General features: G+C 47.6%; 1 long non-coding RNA gene across 2 annotated transcripts in view; it reads right to left on the reverse strand.

Annotated features, from left to right (window-relative positions):
* Window positions 1-3,418: 3,418 nt before the first annotated feature.
* LOC138670736 (uncharacterized) overlaps window positions 3,419-17,253 on the reverse strand; it is a 105,440-nt gene continuing 91,605 nt past the window's right edge. For both annotated transcript variants that reach the window (XR_011319374.1, XR_011319375.1), the window contains exon 4: window positions 3,419-4,392. This is a non-coding gene — a long non-coding RNA (uncharacterized lncRNA). The remainder of the gene's footprint in view (window positions 4,393-17,253) is intronic.

Consider the following 17,253-nt stretch of genomic DNA (forward strand, 5'->3'; position numbering starts at 1 on the left):
CACCCTCCGGGCCGCCCCATAGTGGCCTCTACTGAGTCCATACTCTCTCCTCTTGCCATCTTCTTGGAAAAAAATTTGACCCCACTTATACGCAATTTACCCTCATTTCTTCTTGACACAGGTGACTTCCTATGCCAACTACGAAACATAGACCCACTTCCATCTGATCTCCTGTTAGTCTCTTTAGACGTTAAAGATCTTTATACCTCCATTCCCCACACACAAGGGATTCTCAGCGTAAGACACCTTCTGACTAATTCGCCTCTTCACCCTGACGTTATAAATCTTTGTATTGACCTGTTGACCATTGTTCTCACAAAAAAATTTTTCATGTTCGAGGACCAATTTTTTCTCCAAACGAAAGGTACCGCTATGGGGTCAAATGTTGCCCCACCCTATGCCAACAGCTACATGGCCCTATTCGAGGAGGAGATTGTATATCCTGATCCTCTGTTTCAAGCCTACTGCCCCTTTTGGAGACGGTATATAGACGATGTTTTTTGTCTGTGGACTGGCACACCTCAGATGTTGGATTTGTTTTTTCACACCCTCAATACAGCTTGGCCAGGGCTAACTTTCACTATGACGAGCAGTACAGACAGAGTTAGCTTTCTAGATACCTTGGTTTTCAGAGATGAATCGGAAACCCTTAAGACCGACCTCTATACCAAACCAACAGACAGAAATAGCCTGTTACACTATCATAGTCTACATCCTACTGCCACAAAAAAATCTATCCCTCGGTCTCAATTTAAACGGGTACAAAGGATAGTCACAGATCCTATTCTCCTGAAAACTAGAACAGAGGAAATGTATTCCAAATTCAGAGAAAGAGGTTATCCCCCTGATCTTCTAACCGAGGCCATTGATCCTAATACCACAGTACGTCCCTCGAGTAATAAAAGGGTTCCCTTTGTACATATATACCATCCATACGTACATATCCTACATCATAGCATCAGACGACATTGGAATCTCTTACGCACAGCCCATCCACATATTCCAGAGTTCCAGGAACACTTCCTGCCATGCTATAAGCGTCCCCCAAACATCCGTGATTCCTTAGTCAAAGCTGATATGGGGACAAATAAGGATAAGACACAACGCTTCCTTGACAAACCTAGATGTGGCACCTTCCCATGCCTGCACTGCAATCAATGCAATAGTGTTATTAAGGGAGACGTCTTTCATCACCCCCACTCTGGTAAGAGATATAGAATTAAAGGTTACTTCACCTGCGAATCGTCATTTGTGATCTATGCTATCAAATGCCCATGTGGCCTTCTATATATTGGTGAGACAACTCAGCCCATTAGATCCCGCATTTCCAAACACAAATCTACTATTCGTTGTCAAAATTTATTACTGCCACTTCCATCCCATTTTTCTGCCAAGGGTCATAATATATCACAACTCAGGTTCCAGATTTTGGAACACATCCCAGTACAAAGACGGGGTGGTAATAGGATCCACCTCCTGAAGAAGAAGGAGGCATATTGGATTCACGAGTTGCAAACCCTGGCTCCTAGAGGTTTAAATAGAGATTATGACTCATTGGCTTTCATTTAAGACCGTCTATATTACTTTGATATCTCATATTAAGGTCACTCATTGGGTCATACAGTGATTTATTTATATACGTCATATACTAATGTGTTTATTTCTCTCTACAGAGTCGTCTTTACTGATACCCATCATGCAAGTCACTGCCTGCCTCCTTCCCCTCCCTGGATTTTTCCCTTCCTTTGTTCCCTACCCGGCTGCACAGATGTTCATATTTATATGCTACCCTCTCAAATTTGTATTGTGTATATTTACATTTACATATGCTCTATGCACACATAGCCCCCTCCTATCAGCTTCTGTATTTATGCCCCGGTATTTATGGCCACAATAGCGTTATATTCATGAGACCTTTATCATCTCTTAGGCACTTACATCGGGCCGTTCCCTGAACTACTTCTCCTATAGTTCTTTGCTATTCTCTCTAGCTATTCCCTCCTAGTACATGTATTCTGGCTATTGGCCCTGCGGGCAATCCCGCCCCTCTACTGTGCTGATTCGCGTCATTCTCGATGACGCACTTCCGGTATTTCCGGCCGCCTAAACTACTATTCCCAGAACACTCGGCGTCCTTTTGTAGGCCGTGTACTTAGGCCATGCCCTGCAGGTAATCCCGCCCCTCCACTGTGCTGATTCGCGTCATTCTATATGACGCACTTCCGGTTTTTCCGGCCATCTAAAACTACATTTCCCAGATACTCGGCGTCCTCTTGTAGGCCATCCTCTTCCGGTATGACACGCTTCTTCCGGTTCTCGATCTAGCTGATAGTCCCGCCCTGTCACTATTTATGCCGGTCATTTTAGGCATGGGGTATTCAACCAGCGGTGGATACCGCGTTGATGTACTCCCTCTGCCTATCTAATACCGGTAAGCTACATATCTTCTTCTGCCTCTCTGTTTTAATGGGACACCGCTTATACTTTGCTATTGTCTAGGAGCACACCTGCGCTGACAACTCTATATGGCAACTGCTCCATGTACCTCCGTGCATTAAATCATCGCTGCTCCTGCTCTTTGTGGTTTAGACCACCGCACTTTAAGGTTAGAAGTATAGTATATCTATATTCCTTTAGAATCGCTCATTCTTATGGCCACATTACTATAGTATGTTTTCTCTCCCTATGTTTAGTTAAACCTTTGGATTTCATTCCTATTGCACCTGCATTCTCTGAGTGTTCCTTTCTAAAACATTCATTATAGGTGAGAGTCCATCTTTTCTCCTAATATCTCTGGGGTATTGCTCCATTTTGTCATTACTTATACCTCTTATGCAATTTTGCATTTTTCTATTAGACTATCTACATACCCAGTGTGGATAAAAAACATATACTTCTATGTCATTTGTTCAGGTTAGTGTTATTTACGCTCTCTCTTCCTTTTATTAATATGGCACAAATTATCCTTTTACTAATTTAATTATATTGGCTTTTCTCTCAGAGGTCATAGAAATAAAATTCTGTCATAGGAGCCTCTCCACATATACTAGTGCCTTATATACATCTACACACCAGCAGTCGGGTATGTAAAAATGTTACCTCTTCCCATCCTCCTTTTCCCTTCCTTCCCACCCATCACATATTCACTTTATGAGATTTACCTTGTTATTTATTTTGACATTATATTGTCACATTTTGTTATATTTGTACAGTTCTACTGAAGAAGGTCTGATTGTTTGACCGAAACGTTTATTTTTGCTGGGCTGCTACTCAAGTAATAAAATTGTTTTCTTTATTATCACTATCCACCAAGTTGAGTGCCAAGTTATTTACTTACTATATACTGGTGTGGGAAACCTCTCTTGAGCACCGACACAGCTGTGCCACGTTATACTTTAATACATTACAATAGCCGCAGGGGGCCGGAGCCTGCTGGTATTTACTGTGGGAATTACAAAGGTGGGGGAGGTCAGAAGGAGAATATCTTGTCCCCTCTGCCCAGGGATGCAGCCTGTGGACTGATGCATTTCACATGGAAACTATTATACTTATACATAATATATACTGCATAACATATTCTTGGTGCTGGGGTTCTGTAACACCCCACCCACACCTATCCCCACCCCACATATACACATAAATCCCTAAAGTAGTAAATAAAGGTCCAAAGATCGTAACCCAGAGGGAAGTAGTGCATCCAAGAAAGGGAGGCATCTGGAGATCAGCATGCATCAGCCAAGTGACTGGAAATGCAGTGACACCAGTCCATCTTCTATTAAAAGTGCAATAGTGACTAACAGAAGGTGCAATGCTTACCAACAGATGAGAGGGAACAAGGGGGGTCGGATAGAGGGTCCCGACATGCGTTTTGCGGCAACTTGGGGCCGCTTTCTCGAAGGGAATGTATCTCAGATCCCTACAGGACCTTCAAATAACCCGATGAACTTAGTCACATGGCCAAAAATGGTCAATCAGGATGGCTTTAGTCGGCACATGCGCACTGCGGACGCCAGGTCCCGGACTGCGGGTAAGGCATCATGGAAAGTGCACACGTGCCGGGGGTGAACCCACAGGGTGGTACACACACCATAATGACGCCCACCCGCAGATAGGGAACAACAGGTCGCAGTGCGATGCGCACAGCCATCACAAAATATGAGGAAGCAATCACCTGGATGACAAGAAAGTAACCTTATAGCAAGGAAAAACGTCACTATATATAACATAACATCACAGAGGAAAAAATAACAGATATTCAATTCATCCACGATTGTTATGATGGCTGTGCTTTTCCATATGATGTAATGAGAGTCCGGGATCATTTTCCGGTCCGAAGGAGGAGCCAAATAGAAGAGTATAAGAAAGCGCTATAAATCAGCAGAGTCACAAGCACTAAATGAACAAGAAAATTTTTATGTTAAAATAAAATTAAAAACACAAACACATATCTGCGGGGTTAATAGACATGGGGGCACGTGGAGACAGGAGGCTAAAAAGCCAAAAGACATGTAATGGGAACACTATAGAAAAGGAGCGAAACTTAGAGATTCGTTAAGGCCATTCGATTTGTCTCGATTTGTGCGAGGAGTTTTTTATTGTCACCTCCTCTAATACCCAGATGGAGCGCATCGATCCCCCTCACCTTCAAGATTCTTGCGTCACTATTATGATACAATTTAAAGTGACGGGGAATTGTTTTCAATTCCGAAATGTCGGAAACTGTCCTGGCCGCGCCAATGTCCCGCACATGCTCACGTACTCGTACTCTTAGTTCTCTTGTGGTAAGGCCCACATATATTTTGGGGCATGTACAGGTAGCATAATATATAACATTAGAAGTACCACAAGAGATACGTTGTCTAATTTTAAATTCCTTTGACCCATCTGATGAGACATATTACTACCTGTAGGGTGGTCTCCTGGCTGCGCCCTCAGCCCATTTATTACTACCTGTAGGGTGGGCTCCTGGCTGCGTCTCCAGCCCCGCACATATTACTACCTGTAGGGTGGGCTCCTGGCTGTGTCTCCAGTCCCACACATATCACTACCTGTAGGGTGGGCTCCTGGCTGTGTCTCCAGCCCCACACATATCACTACCTGTAGGGTGGGCTCTGGGCTGTGTCTCCAGCCCTGCACATATTACTACCTGTAGGGTGGGCTCCTGGCTGCGTCTCCAGCCCCACACATACTGCTACCTGTAGGGTGGGCTCCGGGCTGTGTCTCCAGCCCCACACATATTACTACCTGTAGGGTGGGTGGAGCGCCCCCAGACACAGGGCCACGGGTTCTCGATACCGGGCCCCTCAGTCTCTGTATTGGGGTCGTCACGGTGGCTAGACCCGGTCCGTGACCCTGCTAAGGGGCGCCCAATGAAAGGTGATGGTGCGATGCGTGGTGCGAGACGCAACGAATAACAAGGACACAGGGTTGCAGTCTCTTTACCTCTTTACTGAAGGCTTTGGGATCCGCAATCCAGAGCACTGCTAACAGGGCTGGCTGAGATCGGCCGGTCCGAAGGCACATCCAGAGTTTCCTTTGCAGGTGGAAATCAGTGCCTACCCACTAGTGCCTGTGTGTTGTAGTCCTTCCCTGCTGAGCACCACGGGATAGTCCTCACAACTGTTGTGCCTGTGTTCGTTGTTCTTTCTCTCTCTCTTCGTCCCCCAGATGATATGGTTAGGATGCACCCGTATGACGGGTAGGCCTGGAGTTATTCTGGGACCCTAGAGACGCCCCTCTCCCACAGTTGCCTCCCTTGTCTGCTTAGGTGATTTAGGTGAGACAGCCAACCTATAATTAACTGTCCTGCCCTGTTGAAGTAATGCGTAAAGTCTCTTACTTTCTCGGTGCTCCGGCCACCGCTATGCGCCTCAGAAGGATGTTGCCTCGGTCTCACGGCACGACTCCTACTGGCTCTATCTCCTTTATGCTTTGATCCTGCTTTTCACTTCTCCACAATCAACTTCGCTTCATGTCCTTTCTTAGAATACCGCCCACCGCAAGGTAGTACAGGCGCGGCTCCGTAACGATCTGTTCTCTTTCTAGACCGCTGTCAGGATCCCACCCCTGACAGGTCCTCTCCTGAACTCTCCCAGGCTCTTTCTGTCTAACTTCCTGTCCAACCCCCAGTTTTACCAGAGTGTGAAGAGTGGCCTACTAGATAGAACCACTCCCCCTGGTGGCCGGAGTGTGAAGTGTCATGTGTGTTTGTGATACCTGGTCAGAACTCCTTTAGTGCCATCAGACGTACCATCACTCCCCTTAGCAGCAGAGCGTCATACTGCAACAACCAGGTCTCTGGGGCGCTGCATGGGCTCTGGACTGTCTCCAGCCCTGCACATATTACTACCTGTAGGGTGGGCTCCTGGCTGTGTCTCCAGCCCCGCACATATTACTACCTGTAGGGTGGGCTCTGGGCTGTGTCTCCAGCCCTGGATATATTACTACCTGTAGGGTGGGCTCCTGGTTGTGTCTCCAGCCCCGCACATATTACTACCTGTAGGGTGGGCTTCTGGCTGTGTCTCCAGCCCTGCACATATTACTACCTGTAGGGTGGGCTCCTGGCTGTGTCTCCAGCCCCGCACATATTAGTACCTGTATGGTGGGCTCCCAGCTGTGTCTCCAGCCCTGGATATATTACTACCTGTAGGGTGGGCTCCTGGTTGTGTCTCCAGCCCCGCACATATTACTACCTGTAGGGTGGGCTCCTGGCTGTGTCTCCAGCCCTGCACATATTACTACATGTAGGGTGGGCTCCTGGCTGTGCCCTCAGCCGCCTTATTACTACCTTTAGGGTGGGCTCCTGGCTGCGTCTCCAGCCCCGCACATATTGCTACCTGTAGGGTGGGCTCCTGGCTGCGTCTCCAGCCCCGCACATATTACTACCTGTAGGGTGGGCTCCTGGCTGCGTCTCCAGCCCTGCTACCTGTAGGGTGGGCTCCTGGCTGTGTCTCCAGCCCCGCACATATTACTACCTGTAGGGTGGGCTCCGGGCTGTGTCTCCAGCCCCACACATATTACTACCTGTAGGGTGGGCTCTGGGCTGTGTCTCCAGCCCTGCTACCTGTAGGGTGGGCTCCTGGCTGTGTCTCCAGCCCCGCACATATTACTACCTGTAGGGTGGGCTCCTGGCTGTGTCTCCAGCCCCGCACATATTACTACCTGTAGGGTGGGCTCCTGGCTGCGTCTCCAGCCCCGCACATATTACTACCTGTAGGGTGGGCTCCTGGCTGCGTCTCCAGCCCCGCACACATTGCTACCTGTAGGGTGGGCTCCGGGCTGTGTCTCCAGCCCCACACATATTACTACCTGTAGGGTGGGCTCTGGGCTGTGTCTCCAGCCCCGCACATATTACTACCTGTAGGGTGGGCTCCTGGCTGCGTCTCCAGCCCCGCACACATTGCTACCTGTAGGGTGGGCTCCGGGCTGTGTCTCCAGCCCCACACATATTACTACCTGTAGGGTGGGCTCTGGGCTGTGTCTCCAGCCCTGCTACCTGTAGGGTGGGCTCCTGGCTGTGTCTCCAGCCCCGCACATATTACTACCTGTAGGGTGGGCTCTGGGCTGTGTCTCCAGCCCTGGACATATTACTACCTGTAGGGTGGGCTCCTGGCTGTGTCTCCAGCCCCGCACATATTACTACCTGTACAGTGGGCTCCGAGCTGTAGCACATGTACTTTAGTGCTCATAGACAGGAGTAGTGGGCTGGACCCCTTCCCTGGTCACAAAGCTTAAATACCCCATGAATACATCATTCATCTGAATGGAGTTTGCAGACGTCTGTGCACCTGCTGCAGAAAAGACCCCATTCACATATATGAACCAGACAGTGAAAATGCTGGAGTAGAGCTGCTGCATGTGAACACGGCTCAGTGACAGCTGCCCGGGGTGATGCGTGGCAGTGGGGGGCAGCGCGGCTGGGACCCTCCTCCCTTCAGGCGTCTTCTCCTGCCATTCCCCAGTGTCGGCTCTTTGTGTACGGAGGTGACATCCAGCACAATGGTCCCATTCTCACTCCCTCCCCTCCATTCCTTGTCATCTCCGATACACCATCATTGTTACATTCTGCCGGTTACTGTATATACATGGTGCACATCACAGAACAAAGCCTCCTCAGTCATACGACTAATCATCTGCGTCCTTGGATCGGATCCTTCCTGTGAATAAGATTCCTGGTCCCAGGAGTGAGAATAGTAAGGTCACACCACTACCAGCCCGGAGATAACGACAATCTCCATATTAGAGGTATTGCTTTCACAAGCCTCACATGTCATTTATAATAGTGCTGCCATATTGTGCTTCTACCCAACCACTTATACCTCCTTCCCACTGGGTGAATCGTGCGCCCCGCTATGTTTATGGTGAGAGCTCACAACGCATGCTCCTTTTATTCTGCGTCCATTGCCTACACCACCGGCTTTTCCTCTTGTGATGGGGAAGGTTCACGACTTTCCATCTTAGCCATAAACACACCTAGGAGTCATTGCTGTGGGAACAATACTGATGCGCCGTCGCACCCCATTGTGCTTTTAGTTCTAAAGTCTGTTTTTTTAATAATGCTATGTCCGGAGTCTGAGCTGTGAGTCAATAAGGAAGCATTAAAGGAAACCTGCCATCTTCCCTAGCCCCCTAGACTGTCACTATGAATGCATAAGAACCTTTCCCAGTGCAGCGCCCCAGAGTCCTGGTCGTTGCAGTAATGTTGTTCTTCCACCAGGGGGGAGTGATGTTACGTCTGAAGGCAATGAAGGAGATCTTCTGTCCAGGTTTCACAACCACAAAACACACTTCACACTTCAGTCCGCCAGGGGAGCCATGCTTCTATCTATTAGGGCACTCCTCACACTTAGGTAAAACTGGTGGGTTGGTTAGGAAGTTAGACAGAAGCTGACTGGAGGGAGAAGGAGATAGTCAGTGAGTCCCGACCGAATTTGGCAGAGGCTGGTTGGAGTGGGTTCCAGCCAGCTCCAGATTGCGGCCTGTGGAAGACGAAGGTACACGGAGCTGCGCCTGCATCCCATGCGGCAGCATCCTAAGAAAGGACACGAAAGGAATTGTGTTGCAGTGAGTGAGCAACGAAGTCATAGCAAAAGGAGAGGAACATCAGAGGGAGACCAGCTGGAAGCAGGCTGCCTCCTTCTGAAGCGCAGTACTGGTAGCCAGAACAGCGAGGGAGTAAGGATCTCTATGCCGTTACTTCAGAGACTGGCAGGACAGTTGATTCCATGTCGGCTGCCCGACCATTTACCCAGGAGGCAGGGTGGCAACTTATGGGGGCCGCGGCGTCTCTAGGGTCCCTGTAAAAAGCCTCAGGCCACCAGTCATACGGGTTTGTCCTATCCGTCAGGAGGACAGAGAGAAGAGACTTAACATCTACAATAGTTGTGACGACCTTGCCGAATTGCTCAGCAGAGAGGGACTACAACGCCAAGGCGCTAGAGGAAGGCTATTGAATTCCACCTGGATAAGGGGACTCTGGATTTGCCTTCAGACCGACCGGACTCTGCCTACCCTGTGGTCCCTACCCTGGACTGTGGATGCTGGAGCCTTCAGTAAAGGTAAAGAGACTGCAACTTTGTGTCCTCGTTATTCACCGCGCCTTACATCATCCACCATTTACACTCTGGGAAGCCCTGGGGACATACTTCACCTGTGGGAAGGTATACCATCTGGCTGCCATAACATCACCCCAGCGGACCCCTAAGCAGCGTCAGTCACCCTGACCGAATACCACAGGTGGCGTCACGAACATTATCCCTTTAAAGACCTTTCCCCCACATCTTCAACGGACCTCCCAAGGGCCACGGACCGGGTCAGCCACCGTGACATCCTACTGAGAACCGAAGGGCCTGGTACCGAGTACCCCACGGCCCACGGGGGCGCTCCACCAGTATTCTAACAAGCATCTTTATGTGGCTCATCCGTTGCTGAATTAATATAAAATGAGGCTTGAAGCTGGGCTTGTGCTATGCAAATTAGTGGCTGACCAGTCGGGGGTGTTTACTTCCCCGAAGTAATACTCCCCCTCATCATGTAAGCACGTCCCTGAGGGACTTCTTAGAATGCAGGGAAAGTCCGATATACAGTACAAGTCTATGGCTACGTGGAAAAATTGGATCGCACTCGGATGACATACGAGCACCCTCAGATTTTCACAGACCGACAGAATGGAGAAAGTGGTGAACTTTTTTGTATCCCTCCACGTGCAAGAAAACTTGATGCCACACTGATCAGAATAATAGGAGCGGTTTTCTTGGATGTGGAGACTTCAGTCATATGAACCTACCCTTCCAATGAAAAATCCAATTGGCTTTATTATTATTATGGATAGTTGCTTATCTATTGTGCTTATAGTTTCAGATCACTAGGATCTATTCATTCTTTCAGTTTATTGCTCATTCAAGAAGTGACATGACAGAAACCAGCTGCACCTGATGGATTCCATTGACTATAAAAAAAAAATCCTTGAGATTTTCATCAGTGTCCACTAATTTACCAGAGAAACCAGAACAGCTTGCTGGTTATTTGGTCCTGTATTCTCGTTGGGATCTGTGATGGATACTCCAGCACGGAAATGAAAATAACCTAATTCATGACTGGTGCCTGGATAACTGGATATGTGGCTGGCTGGATGGATGGAAGGATGGATGGATGGATGGATAGACACTGTGTTCATTGCCCAGTGCTCAGATCACAACCAGCAGGACACAATATGGGAACAGCCTTTCTTTCTTTGCTCTGTAGAAACCTTATCGCCACTATGAAAGGTGGAGGTAATCACCGGGAAGATGACTTACAGCAAGCTAGAAAGAAGTCATTATTACAAAGTCCATCAGCTGCGCTCTGCATGAATAAAACATGCCCCATTCCTCCGGGAGCATTAGTAATTAGATCAGGAAGGAGAATTAAACCTTTGCTGGTGATCGCTGGGTTACAGCCTGCCCAATAGATTGGAGAATGTGATGTCCAAGTAGTCTAGTGGTCTGTACACGATGTGCACAATGGAGTCGGTGAGGAACCATGTAATATGCCAAGCATTGTATGGCATATCAGTTTACCATAAAAGTATGACTTGAGGGTCTTCCTACTGGCTTCTCGTGCACACTGACTCTCCAATAAGCTTTGCCCGTGATACAGCAATGGCAAATAGGCTGATTTTTTGGTTTCTGTATCTTGAATAGGGCTTGATAGTGACCCCATTCACTTGCACTTTAGTGTGGTGTAATAATGATGGAGTGTTTTGGTGCATTCCTCCCCTGAAAACAACAATCACGCTGTGTACAAGTGTTATGCGGTTTCCCTATGTAATGTGAATAGTGATGTGCGCCTTGTAGATTGTGTGATGTAACGACCAGAATAAAAGAATGTCAATTGTTAATGTATAATATGAGTAATGTATAGTGCAGGGTAAGCACAGTGTAATATAAGTATTGCTTATATAGTAAGTGGTTTAGCAATGGCATAGGACATAAGATAAGGACTAAGGACAATAGGTTTGGCTACTGAGCATGTGGATCGCCCCCACGTAAGGGCAATGGGGTACTCGGTACCGGGTCCTTCAGTTCCCTCAGCTGGGATGTCACGGTGGCCCGACCCGGACCGTGGCCCTATGAGGGGCACCCAATAAAAGGGATAAAGTTTGTAGAGAACGGTAGTGTTTGTGACGCCACCTGTGGTATTCGGTCAGGATGACCGAGGCTGCTTAGGGGTCGGCTGGGGTGATGAAATGGCAGCTAGATGGTATACCTTCCCACAGGTGAAGTATATCCCCAGGGCTTCCCAGAAGTGTAGATGGTGATGGTGAATGGTGCAAGGCGCGGTGAATAACGAGGACACAATGGGTGCAGTCTCTTTACCTTTACTGAAGGCTTCAGCATCCACAGTCCAGGGTGCCGGATGACAGGGTAGGCAGAGTCCGGCCGGTTTGATGGCAATTCCAGAGTCCCCTTATCCAGGTGGAAATCAGTAGCCTTCCCCTTGCGCACAGTAACGTAGTAGGACCCTACGTGCATTAGCTCCCATAGGGTCCTCACTCTTGTTACTCTTCTCTCTGTCCCCCAGATGGATAGGACCAACCCGTATAACGGTGGTGGCCTGAGGCTATTTTATAGGGATCCTAGCGTCGCCCCTCCTCCGCATTGCCACCTTGTCTGCTTAGGTTCTTAGGTCGGGCAGCCAACTTGGAATCGACTGTCCTGCCGGTCTCTGAAGTAAAGCGTAGAGTCTATTACTCCCTCGGTGTTTCGGCTACCGGATCTGCGCTCAGTGGGAGGCAGCCTGCTTCTAACTGGTCTCCCACTGGTGTTTTACTCCTGTTGCTACGACTTCTGTGCTCACTCACTACGGCACACTTCCTTTCTTGTCCTTTCTTAGGAGGCTGCCGTATGGGTTGCAGGCGCAGCTCCGTGTCCTTCTTTCCTTCCTGGGCCAAGCCCAGTCTACTCCTCTCCTCTCCTCCTGACTATCTCCTTCTTCCTCCAGTCAGATCTGCCTCCAACTCCAATTGACCTCACTTCCTAACCAAACCCCCAGTTTTACCCAAGTGTGAGGAGTGGCCTAATAGATAGAACCCTTAGCTCCTCCTTGTGGCCGGCGTGTGAAGTGTGTGTGTGGCTGTGATACCTGGCAGGGTGAACTCCTTTGGTGCCATCAGACGTAACATGGCTCCCCCTAGTGGAAGAACGACATTACTGCAACGACCAGGACTCTGGGGTGCTGCACATTTAAGCCCCTGGAGGCAGCATTTACGCCAGCTCCTTAACACGGCACCGTTACTCACCATATTATAAGGAGCTGGAGTAAACATGTTATGCTCGCTTATACATAGTGCCAACATATTTTGCAGCACTTGTGAAATGACGCCATACTTCTGGCTAACGGTTTCATTGCTAGAGATGACTTGTCCTTGGTAGCTTGCCTGGAGTCCTAGCCCAGAGGTTTCCGTTTGGGCTCACACCCACAATATAATTGCATTGTGTATCTATAAAGGAACCAATTAAAGCTGAAGTAAGCAGACATTTCTCCACACATGTGACGCCGAGACACAAAAGCCTTTGCTTCTGTGTTTGCATTAAGCTCACACAGGGATTGGTTTCCTCCTCTGCGGCATTCCATGTATTGTTGTTAGTAACAGACATTACAAGTTACTAGGACCACGCTGTCTCCAGTACAGGTGCCGGCTATACCCCTGCTGCACCACTCACATTCTACACTACAGCCCATTTAAGGGGCTATAACATATTTAAAAAATAAATAAATAAAAGACTTAAAAGTATAGATAAAGGATGCAGGTTACACAGTGATGAAAGAAACGCCATACAAGATATATAAGAGAGAGATTGTATACTAGAAGGTTAGACCATGAGTAAGACGCAAGTCAAGACGTGTAGGTCCTACCTTCATACCTAATGTGCACGTTTGCCAATAATTGGAGTCCTTCTTTTAAAATAGCCCAATAAAAGCTAGGTTTTATTTACATGAGACTGTTAGCCTTAATTTCTGGATCACCTGCTTCCTTTACCTGTGTCTGCTGCAGTTGCTCTGCCCTGACCCGTGCGTGGCTCTGGATACTTGTGAGCTGAATATTCTATTTTTTGTTTCCATTTAAAAGTATAGGCCATTTTCAACCAGCTTTTTGTAATATAAAGTTATGAAAGGTTTCATTTGAATTTTTTGCTTGGGTTTATTATATTTACGTATAGAGCACCATCATATTCCACACCCATTGGGGCTCACACTCTAAATTCCCTAGCAATATATCTTTTGGAGTGTGGGAGAAAACCAGAGAACCCTTAGGAAACCCATGCAAACAAGGGGAGAAGATACAAACCCCTTGCAAATGTCCTTGGTGGGACCCCAGCGCTGGCCACATACATTAGATCTATATTGGCTATACTAACGATTTAATGGCTATGGAGGCCTCTCGACCCCAGCCATGCAGGTATGTGTATGGTATAAATGGGAGAGCTAGCCGTCAGCAGACACTCATTTGGTCTCCAGCTATCTAAGGTGCATAACTCCCTTAGACCGGGGTCACACTTGCAACTGCAAGGCGAGTCTCTCGCCTCAATACCCGGCACTGCCGCCGGCACTCAGGACTGGAGTGTGCAGCTGCATGTATTTCTCTGCAACTGAACGCTCCGGTCCGAACCGCCGGCAGCAGTGCCGGGTATTGAGGCGTGAGTTTCTCACATTGCAGTTGAAAGTGTGACACCAGCCTTACATATATTTACTGCTTTCTATACATCTGGTCATACACATAAGGCTACGTTCAGACTAGCGTTGCGCGCCGCTGCGTCGGCGACGCAACGCACGACGCACACAAAAACGTGGCAAAACGCACGCAAAAACGCTGCGTTTTGCGACGCGTGCGTCGTTTTTTGCCGAAAATCGGACGCAAGAAAAATGCAACTTGCTGCGTTTTCTTGGTCCGACGCTAGCGGCAAAAAAGACGCAAGTGTTGCAAAACGCATGCATAACCCATGTTAAACATAGGGGCGCATGACGCGTGCGTCGCCGCTGCGTCGCCCGACGCTAAGGCGACGCACACTAGCAGAACGCTAGTGTGAACGTAGCCTAAGAGAGCTCTTGACCTGCTGTCAAGCTGTGACGGTCTTCAGTACGGAAAAGGGGCCTCAAACAGTCCCTGGAGCTGGGACCTTAACTATCGCTATCCTGGGAGTACTATTAAAGGTAGAGAGGCCTGAGTCTCCAACCTTATTATGCTCCTGCAAGAACCCTGATCTGTCCCCTCAGCAAATCAGATGAGGCATTGGACAGAAATGAAAGGTAAACTGGACACCAAGAAAAAACAGGGATAACAGAAAACCTCTATCATACAAAAGCACTAACCAACAATGGGGCGGAGGAATAAACTAAATGGCAATAAAAACTCCTATTCAGCACAGCGTCTCTTAAGAGCAAGGAAGTAGAGCTCTCATTGGCAAGGCAGAGAAGGTCTGGCCAGGTTTTATAGGAAGAGTTAACGACTAGATAAGAAGCAGCTGAAATGAAGCTGCATGTTTCTGACCAGCATAGAAAGGGTCTTTAGCCTCTTCTTCGACACCAAAGGAAACCAAATTCAAATACACAGGCTAAATGGAAGATCTGTAAATGGAAGATCTGCAATTCACAATACGCAGTGATCTTTTACCCCATATCTCCGAGGTTGGCGTGACACACTCATGCACAAATATATACTTACCTGAGTGCACATGTTCACCAACTGGATAAAAAAAAATAGCATACAAAGCTATTAAGATTTGCAGACATGTAATATATGGCTGCACCTAGCTCTCTAGATTACAGCAAGAGCTGACCTCATCATGAGATCCATACACCAATATTGGGCATTAGGACCTGGGTTGCCAACTCCTATATAGTATTATGCAGTATGACTAACCTCTTTCCTGGAAATAGGCAGAACATGGAATCCACGGCTATCACAATGGCGAGGGTTGTGCTATTGCTCAAGGTTCTCTTCTGACAAATTACTAGAATGTAACAGAACTGTGCTCCATTGACCATCTGCACCATTATTTATTTTTTTCCTAAATATCTGAGATCAGGGATACTGCTCACACATGCACATTACAGTTCTGCAAAGTTCATTGGGGAGACCCAAAGACAGAATAACACAAAGGATCACATTGTTTTGAGATGTCTACTCTCTGTTCTAATAAATGTATGGCTCCCCATGCTCAGACCTCCACCAAGGACATATCTTAATTGCTCAATGTAATGTCATACTTTGTATATTTAGCCATTAGTGATATTGCTTGGAAAAGACAAAATTGACAGGAAAAAAATGTTATTAAGGTACCGTCACATTAAGCGACGCTGCAGCGATATAGACAACGATGCCGATCGCTGCAGCGTCGCTGTTTGGTCGCTGGAGAGCTGTCACACAGACAGCTCTCCAGCGACCAACGATGCCGAAGTCCCCAGGTAACCAGGGTAAACATCGGGTTACTAAGCGCAGGGCCGCACTTAGTAACCCGATGTTTACCCTGGTTACCATTGTAAATGTAAAAAAAAACACTACATACTTACATTCCGGTGTCTGGTCACGTCCCTCGCCTTCAGCTTCCCGCACTGACTGTGAGCGGCGCGCCGGCCGGCCGTAAGCAGAGCGGTGATGTCACCGCTGTGCTCTGCTTTACGGCCGGCCGACGCTCACAGTCAGTCATTTACAATGGTAACCAGGGTAAGCATCGGGTTACTAAGTGCGGCCCTGCGCTTAGTAACCCGATATTTACCCTGGTTACCAGTGAAGACATCGCTGAATCGGCGACACGCCGATTCAGCGATGTCAGCGGGAGATCAGCGACCAAAATAAAGTTCTGATCATTCCCCAGCGACCAACGATCTCCCAGCAGGGGCCTGATCGTTGGTCGCTGTCACGCATAACGATTTCGGTAACAATATCGTTGCTACGTCACAAAAAGCAACAATATCGTTAACGATATCGTTATGTGTGACGGTACCTTTAGAGAAGGTTTGTGTTCATCATTACCAAAGGCCACAGGTAAGCAGGCACGATCATTATCTCTAAATTGTTGTATCCAATAACAGTATAAGAGGAAAGGTGAAGGAAGGAGAGTGAACAGGGATTAGAAAAAAAATGTACCGTAATTTCCTATTGGTAATAAAAGGTAGAAAGTTTGATGGCATTAAAGAAAACAAAATCTATCCACAGTTAAACATTTCTGAAAACTAAAGGAAGATACAAATAAACAAAGAAATCCTAGGAAAATCAATGAGCTTAGTATTCAATTGCAGTGAAACTCCGGCTGTGCTCGGATAACGCGGCTATCAGCTTTCCTTATTCTCCATCCACTCCAGGAGGTGTTCACAATAAATTCTCTGTCTGCGGTAAATAGTGTATTGTGAGGCTCTCTGCAAATTGAGCTATTAGCTCATAATAATTGCAGATACTTTGCCTGTTTCAACAGGATTTGTCTTCAAAGAGCGATAAATAATGAAGTAAAATCACAAAGAAGTATTGTGTGCTTCTAAATGCCTTCGAGAAAGTCCCGGCCAAGAGCCCCATGTACATTCTACAGAAGGAGGATGCAATTCTCCCCGATTACAGGTGGTGTCAGCCTATCGGAACTAGTGGAACGCCAGACAAAAATGTTAGCTTGGCTATTAGGCTTTATACACGTGTCCGTTTTGTGCCTGCAAAAATGGACGTTTTTCATCCAAGATATGGTCGTTTCTGATTCATCTTGGCCCATGGGGCAGCAGAGTGGC

Source organism: Ranitomeya imitator, chromosome 3 (assembly GCF_032444005.1).
Source record: "Ranitomeya imitator isolate aRanImi1 chromosome 3, aRanImi1.pri, whole genome shotgun sequence".
In the NCBI taxonomy this organism is placed as follows: Eukaryota; Metazoa; Chordata; class Amphibia; order Anura; family Dendrobatidae; genus Ranitomeya; species Ranitomeya imitator.